Source organism: Ixodes scapularis, unplaced genomic scaffold (genome assembly GCF_016920785.2).
Source record: "Ixodes scapularis isolate PalLabHiFi unplaced genomic scaffold, ASM1692078v2 PGA_scaffold0__279_contigs__length_252992795, whole genome shotgun sequence".
In the NCBI taxonomy this organism is placed as follows: domain Eukaryota; kingdom Metazoa; phylum Arthropoda; class Arachnida; order Ixodida; family Ixodidae; genus Ixodes; species Ixodes scapularis.
In genome coordinates, this window is record NW_024609835.1 from 133,845,310 (window position 1) to 133,852,189 (window position 6,880).

Here is a 6,880-nt window from a genome sequence, read left to right on the forward strand (position 1 = left end):
GGACGTCGAAGACTGGATCGACCAGTACGAGCGCGTGGCTCGCCACAACGGGTGGAGTGACGAACAGCGCCTGCAGAACCTTTATTTCTCGCTTGAAGGAACTACAAGGCGCTGGTTCGAAAACCACGAAGCTTCCTTGACTTCGTGGGAGCTTTGCAAGAACGAGCTGACGCGCACGTTCGCAAATCAACACCGAAGAGAGAGGGCCGAAGATTTGCTGCAATCCAGGACCCAGGGCCCCAATGAGAGCGTCACCAGTTTCGTGGAAGACGTCCTGCGCCTGAGCTCCCGCGCCGACCCTCAGGCCAGCGAGGAAAAGAAGCTGCGTATCCTGATGCGCGGTGTGAAGGACGACATTTTCGGTGGGCTCGTACGCAACCCACCGACGACCATTCAAGGATTTGTAACCGAAGCGACGAACATCGAGCGTGCTCTGCAAGCCCGAGCCAGCCACTACCAGAGGCTACCCGGCGTCATCGCGGTTCCGCCGTCCGCTTGCGACCTTGGCTCCAGCATCCCAGGCATTCGCGAGATCATTCGCGACGTCGTCCGGGAGGAGCTGCGAAAGCTGCTACCCGCCGCTGATCAACCAGCTTCGCTCTCCATCGCTGAGGTCGTGCGGGAAGAGGTGCAGAGAGCCATTCAACCAGAGGCCCCCATCAGCGCAGCAGTCCCCGAAGAACCCGCGCTAACTTACGCCGCAGTGGCCCGACGGCCACCGCCTCCTCCTCGAGCCTATGTTGCGCCGCCCCGACGTCAGTCTCCTGCGCCGCAGCACGACCGACGCCGCGACGACCAGCTCCAGTACGCCAGCCAGGAGCCCCGTGCACCCCGGAAGACCGACGTGTGGCGAACGCCCGACCGACGCCCTCTGTGCTTCCACTGCGGGGAAGCCGACCACACCTACCGCCGATGCCCATACCGTCGACTCGGTCTACGCGGGTTCCACCCAAACGACCCGCGCCCCCGGTATGGTGAACGCCCTCGGGAGATCGACGAGTACCTGCGACGACCTCAGTCTCCCGAGCCTGCGTCCCGCCGAGAGTTCCGGTCGCCCTCGCCACGACGTCCAGCCTCGCCGATGCACCGACCCCGACGTGAAGGCCTGTCGCCCCTCGCTCCACACCGGGGAAACTAGGCGCGGCAACCCCTGGAGGTGGAGTTGCCGAAGACGACCGACGTAAAGAGCCTCCACGAACGACGGAGCGCTCCCACTCTCCCGACGCTACGCATCACAACGACGCTCCTGCTTCGGTGTCCAACAACTTAAACGTTGTTATCGACGGCCTCGACTCATCGGCACTCGTGGACACCGGAGCAGACTACTCAGTCTTGAGTGGGAGGCTCTCTCGCCGCCTGCGAAAAGTCATGACGCCGTGGGATGGACCCCAAATACGAACCGCCGGAGGACATCTCATCACACCGGTCGGGAGATGCACTGCTCGCGTCGAGATCCACGGTGAAACGTGCCCTGTGAAGTTCGTCGTTCTGCAAGACTGTTCGAGGGACGTTATCCTCGCAATGGACTTTCTCTGCGAGTATGGCGCCGTCATCGACCTCGCTGCAAACCAGTTGACGCTTCGAAAGCCCGTCGTGCCGCCGGAGGAGATCAACACGACGTCCACCGCGATCCGAGTTATCGCCGACCATGTGAAACTACCACCGCGGTCGAGTGTTTTCATCACCGTTATAACCGACGCAGCCATGCACGGTGAAGCTCTTCTGGAAGGCAGCGTCCAACTGCTCCTCAAAAAAGGAATTGGTGTCGCAAGAGGCGTGACGGATCTCCAAGAAAGACGTACAACTGTTCTTGTGACGAACTTTCGAGAAGAGCCGCAGCACCTAACGAAGGGTACCACCGTGGGCCACATCGAGGAGCTTCAGGCGCCAGCCGTGGTCACCGCAATCTCCGAGGAAACCTCGTCGCCACAGCAGAAGAGCACGACGCCGCCGCCGCTCGACATCGACCCCGAACTCCCAGCTACGAAGCGCCGGCAACTGGTTGATCTCCTTGCCGAATACAGTGACTGTTTTGCCACGACATCGAAGATTCGCCAAACACCAATGGCGAAACATCGCATTGTTACCGACGACGACGCACTTCCTGTCCACCAGTCGCCGTATCGAGTCTCCTTAAAGGAAAGGAAAGTGATTCAAGATCAAGTCCAGGAGATGCTCGACGACGACATCATTCAACCCTCAAGGAGCCCATGGGCGTCCCCAGTCGTCCTTGTAAAGAAGGACGGAACCCTGCGGTTCTGCGTGGACTATCGTCGACTGAACGCCGTGACAAAGAAGGACGTCTATCCGCTCCCCCGCATCGACGATGCGTTAGACCGACTGCGCCACTCCCGATATTTTTCGTCGATGGACCTGAAGAGTGGTTATTGGCAGATTGAAGTCGACGAACGTGACCGGGAGAAAACTGCCTTCGTCACTCCCGACGGACTATACGAATTCAAAGTGATGCCGTTCGGACTTTGTACAGCACCAGCCACCTTCCAGCGCGTCATGGACACCGTGCTCGCAGGTCTGAAATGGCAGAGCTGTCTCGTCTACCTGGACGATGTCGTGGTATTTTCACGAGATTTCGACGAACACCTCAGACGTCTTCGAGCCGTGCTTCAAGCCATCAAGACCGCCGGCCTGTCACTCAAGCCAACGAAGTGTCGGTTCGCCTATGGGGAACTAAAGTTCCTTGGCCACGTCGTGAACAACAAGGGTGTTCTACCTGACCCCGAGAAGACCCGCGCCGTAGCTGCATTTACGCCGCCATCTGACAAGAAGGCCGTGAGAAGATTTCTTGGACTCTGTGCCTACTACAGGCGCTTTGTTCGAGACTTCGCCAAGCTATCCGCACCGCTGACACACCTCACGAAGGACGCCGTAAAGTTCGAGTGGACAGAAGAACTCCAGAGGTCATTCGACGAGCTCAAACGAAGACTCCAGACGCCCCCGATTCTTGGCCATTTCGACCAGTTTGCTGAAACCGAGATCCACACCGACGCCAGTAACACCGGACTGGGTGCGGTACTAGTCCAAGTGCAGGACGGAGCCGAGCGAGTTATCGCATACGCAAGTCGGACGCTGTCTAGCGCGGAGAGGAACTATTCAACGACCGAAAAGGAGTGCCTCGCTGTCGTATGGGCAATAACAAAGTTTCGCCCATATTTGTATGGAAGTTCTTTTCGCGTGGTCACGGACCACCACTCACTCTGCTGGCTAGCGAATCTGAAGGACCCCTCCGGTCGCCTCGCTCGGTGGAGCCTACGACTGCAGGAGTTCGACATGACCGTGGTGTACAAGTCCGGCCAGAAGCACAATGACGCTGACTGCCTGTCAAGGGCCCCAGTCGAGGCCGGTCCTGCCTGCACCAAAGAGGACGACGATGAGTGTTTCCTCGGCGCTCTGGATGTCAGCGACATGGCAGCACTCCAACGAGACGACCCTGAGCTGCGAGCACTCATCGAGCACCTAGAGGGACAAGGAAGCGCCGTTCCCCGCGGTTTTGTACGAACACTACCAACCTTCTCCATCCGACAAGGCGTACTGTACAAGGAGAACTTCAGCGACAACAACACGGCGTGGCTGTTGGTGATCCCTTGCAGTCTTCGAGAAGAAATTTTTCAAGCCTGCCACGATGACCCGACGGCGGGACACCTTGGTTACAGCAGGACTCTTGCGAGGATACGCGAAAAGTACTACTGGCCCAAGCTTGCGAAGACAGTACACCACTACACCCGATCTTGCCACGAGTGTCAACGACGGAAGAAACCACCGACGAGACCGGCAGGACTTCTTCAGCCTATTGCGCCGCCATCTGCCCCATTCCAGCAAATCGGTATGGACTTACTCGGACCTTTCCCACCGTCGACGCAAGGAAACCGATGGATAATCGTCACAACCGATTATCTCACGCGGTACGCCGAGACAAAAGCCCTTCCATCAGGAACGGCGGTTGAAGTCGCCAAGTTTTTCATCGAGTCCATTGTCCTCCGGCACGGCGCTCCCGAAGTCCTGATCTCAGACCGTGGATCATCATTCATGGCCCAGCTGACGCAAGAAGTCCTTCGTCTCAGCCACACCAGCCATCGTCGCACCACGGCGTACCACCCGCAGACCAACGGGCTGACGGAAAGACTCAACAAAACCATCGCCGACATGATCTCCATGTACGTCGACATGGAGCACAAGACATGGGACGAGGTGTTGCCGTACGTCACATTTGCCTACAACACGGCCGTACAAGAGACCACCGGAGTGACACCCTTTCAACTGGTGCATGGGCGCAAAGTAACGACCATGCTGGACGCGATGCTACCCCATGAGCCAGCTGACATTGAGAGCGACGACGCCCAGGTGGTTGCTCAACGGGCCGAAGAAGTCCGCCAGCTCGCCCGACTCCTGATTCAAGACCAGCAACGCGTCGACGCGGGCCGCTACAACCTTCGTCGCAGGGACGTCCACTTCCAGCCGGAGACAGGGTGTGGGTTTGGACGCCCATCCGTCGCCGCGGCCTCAGTGAGAAACTGCTGAAACGGTACTTTGGACCATACAAGGTACTTCGTCGCCTCGGCGAGCTGAACTACGAGGTGATGCCCGACGGAACACGAACATCGTCACGCCGCCCACCACGACCTGAGGTCGTCCACGTCGTGCGCCTGAAGCCGTACTACGTTCGATAGGACTGTGGACCTTTTGTGCTCCAAAAGACTCTTTAGTTTATCGTTCTTCTTTTTTATTTTGATTTGTTTTACACTGCATCGAGGCGATGCACTTTTAAAGGGGGGAGTAATGCCGCGCGCAAGGCTGAAAAAGCAACGCTCGGTCACGGTCCTCCAGAAAGTTCCCGTTTATTCATGTACCGCACGTAACTTCTATCATTTATCCCTGCATTTGTTTGCTAGAAAGTGCGTGTTCATTCTCGCCCCGATCACGCGACGCTCGAACCGCTTTCGCCGAATCTTCGAGATAGCGACGCACTCTAGATAAGAGGCCGACCGCCACCTTGTCGAGTCAGTCTCGCCCCAGCGCTCGATCCTGTGGTTTCGCCGAATTCGACGCCCGCGACGCTCTGTTATTATTCTTTGTACCCCTTTTATTTTTGGCACAAGTTCGCCACATTAAACGTTTATTTCTGTTTATTTATTGTTTTTGGTCACCACCCGTGACAATATCATTCCATCATCAGTTCTCACATAATCTGAAATCTTTGGCAGGGAAATACGGTGTCTCGGTGTTGTTCAAAAATAATTTGAAGTTGAGTAGGTTGACGCCTTTCTGGGCAGTTCAGAAGGGTTGTCGGAAGAAACATAGGGATGCGTCAGTTGAATGCGAAGAGTCTGTGGTTTACGAAATTCCGATGGCATGTGGTTTTTCTAATGTAGGGCAGACGGGACGCTGCATAAATGACAGGATCTTGGAGCACAAGCGGAAAATACTGTCGAACGTGTCAAATTCGGAAATAGCAAAGCATCTTGGGGAGTGCGGCAATTGTTTCCCCGAATAGACTAAAACTAAAATTGTTAGCAAAAGAAACGAAAAGGATCCTTGTTAAAGGTTGTTGAAGGAGACTGTTCGGATAACAAATGGCTGGAAACTGCATAAGCGCACCGTCCATTGTGTTAGACAAGAAGTTGCGGACGTTCTTACCTTGTGAGAGCTCTCGGTGACCTCGAACGTTTTGTACGGGTGATGTGAAGTGGCGTCTTTGCTTTTGATGTGTCTTCTAATCGGTGTGTTGGGATTGCCTTCCAGCCAGTGTCAAGGGTGAAAGTGGATGTTCAACGAAAATAACCCCTGGAGAATGGGAACAAGAGGGACAAAGGGGGAACACGAATTCCCAAATACAGCTAGGCAACTGGTGCGCAACTGAAAAAATCCGTTTGGTCCGGGTATCGAACCCAGGACCTCTCTATTTCCAATGCCAAAAAAAAGTGGATGTTCTATTGTGCTATTGTGAAAGTTCGTTCGGTTTGGGTTCGGGTTCTTTCAATCGGAGTCGTTGGGCCCTGCCCATTTGGCGTGTATTGTGGGGTTGACGGTAGAAAGTTCTTGTGATGGTGGGAGCCGTTCTATAAACAAAAAAAAAAACGAATCGGAAAAATTAATTCGCAGCTGTGTTTTGAGACTTCGTCGTGTTTGTCCTTCTTATTTCCCCTGTCTCAGGGTTGTCTTAAATCATGAACGTAAACGAGCTCGCCTGCGCCTTATGACTTAAATCAATTGACTTGGCGTGAAAAGAAATGGTGCATGTGCCGCACGTGGCGGGGCGAAGGATTGCTTGAGATATGGTACGGTGACGCAGTGTGCATTTACGCTGAGGCTCTTCCCCGCAGGGGGCACCTGTGAAAGCGGGTGTTTGGAGGGTGGCGTCTCCACGGACCCCGAGCCATGCGGGTTCGCCCGCCCACATCTGGCTGTGCGTGGCTTTCCCGTGTCTGGGGAAAAGGGCATCCTGGTGGTTGAGCCGAGCCCGGGGTAGGTTTGGACCCTTCGGGGCCCCCCGGGTGAGGCAATACACCACTTCGGCCCCCGCTTCTCATAGACGGGAGTCCTGGTAAGGCCCGGCCAGGATGATTCAGTCTAGTCGCCTTTTCTTCTACTATCCCCTCCGATCTTTCACTTTTACCTTTCCTGGTTCTTTTACTTCTCTCTCACCTTACTCCTTTTCACCCCTCTTTGGCGGCAAGGGCTAACCATGGGTGGTGATGGACCCCTGTCTTGACCCACACTTGGGTATAGTTTCCCGGCAGCACTGTTAGCGTAACGTCTCCAGCCAAGCCCTTCTTGTTATGGTGCGTTACCTAACCCCTTGTTGGGCTCGGTGGTGGGCGGTGCACCGCGGATTCTGAAGACTCTTTGCCCTCTTATGGCGCCC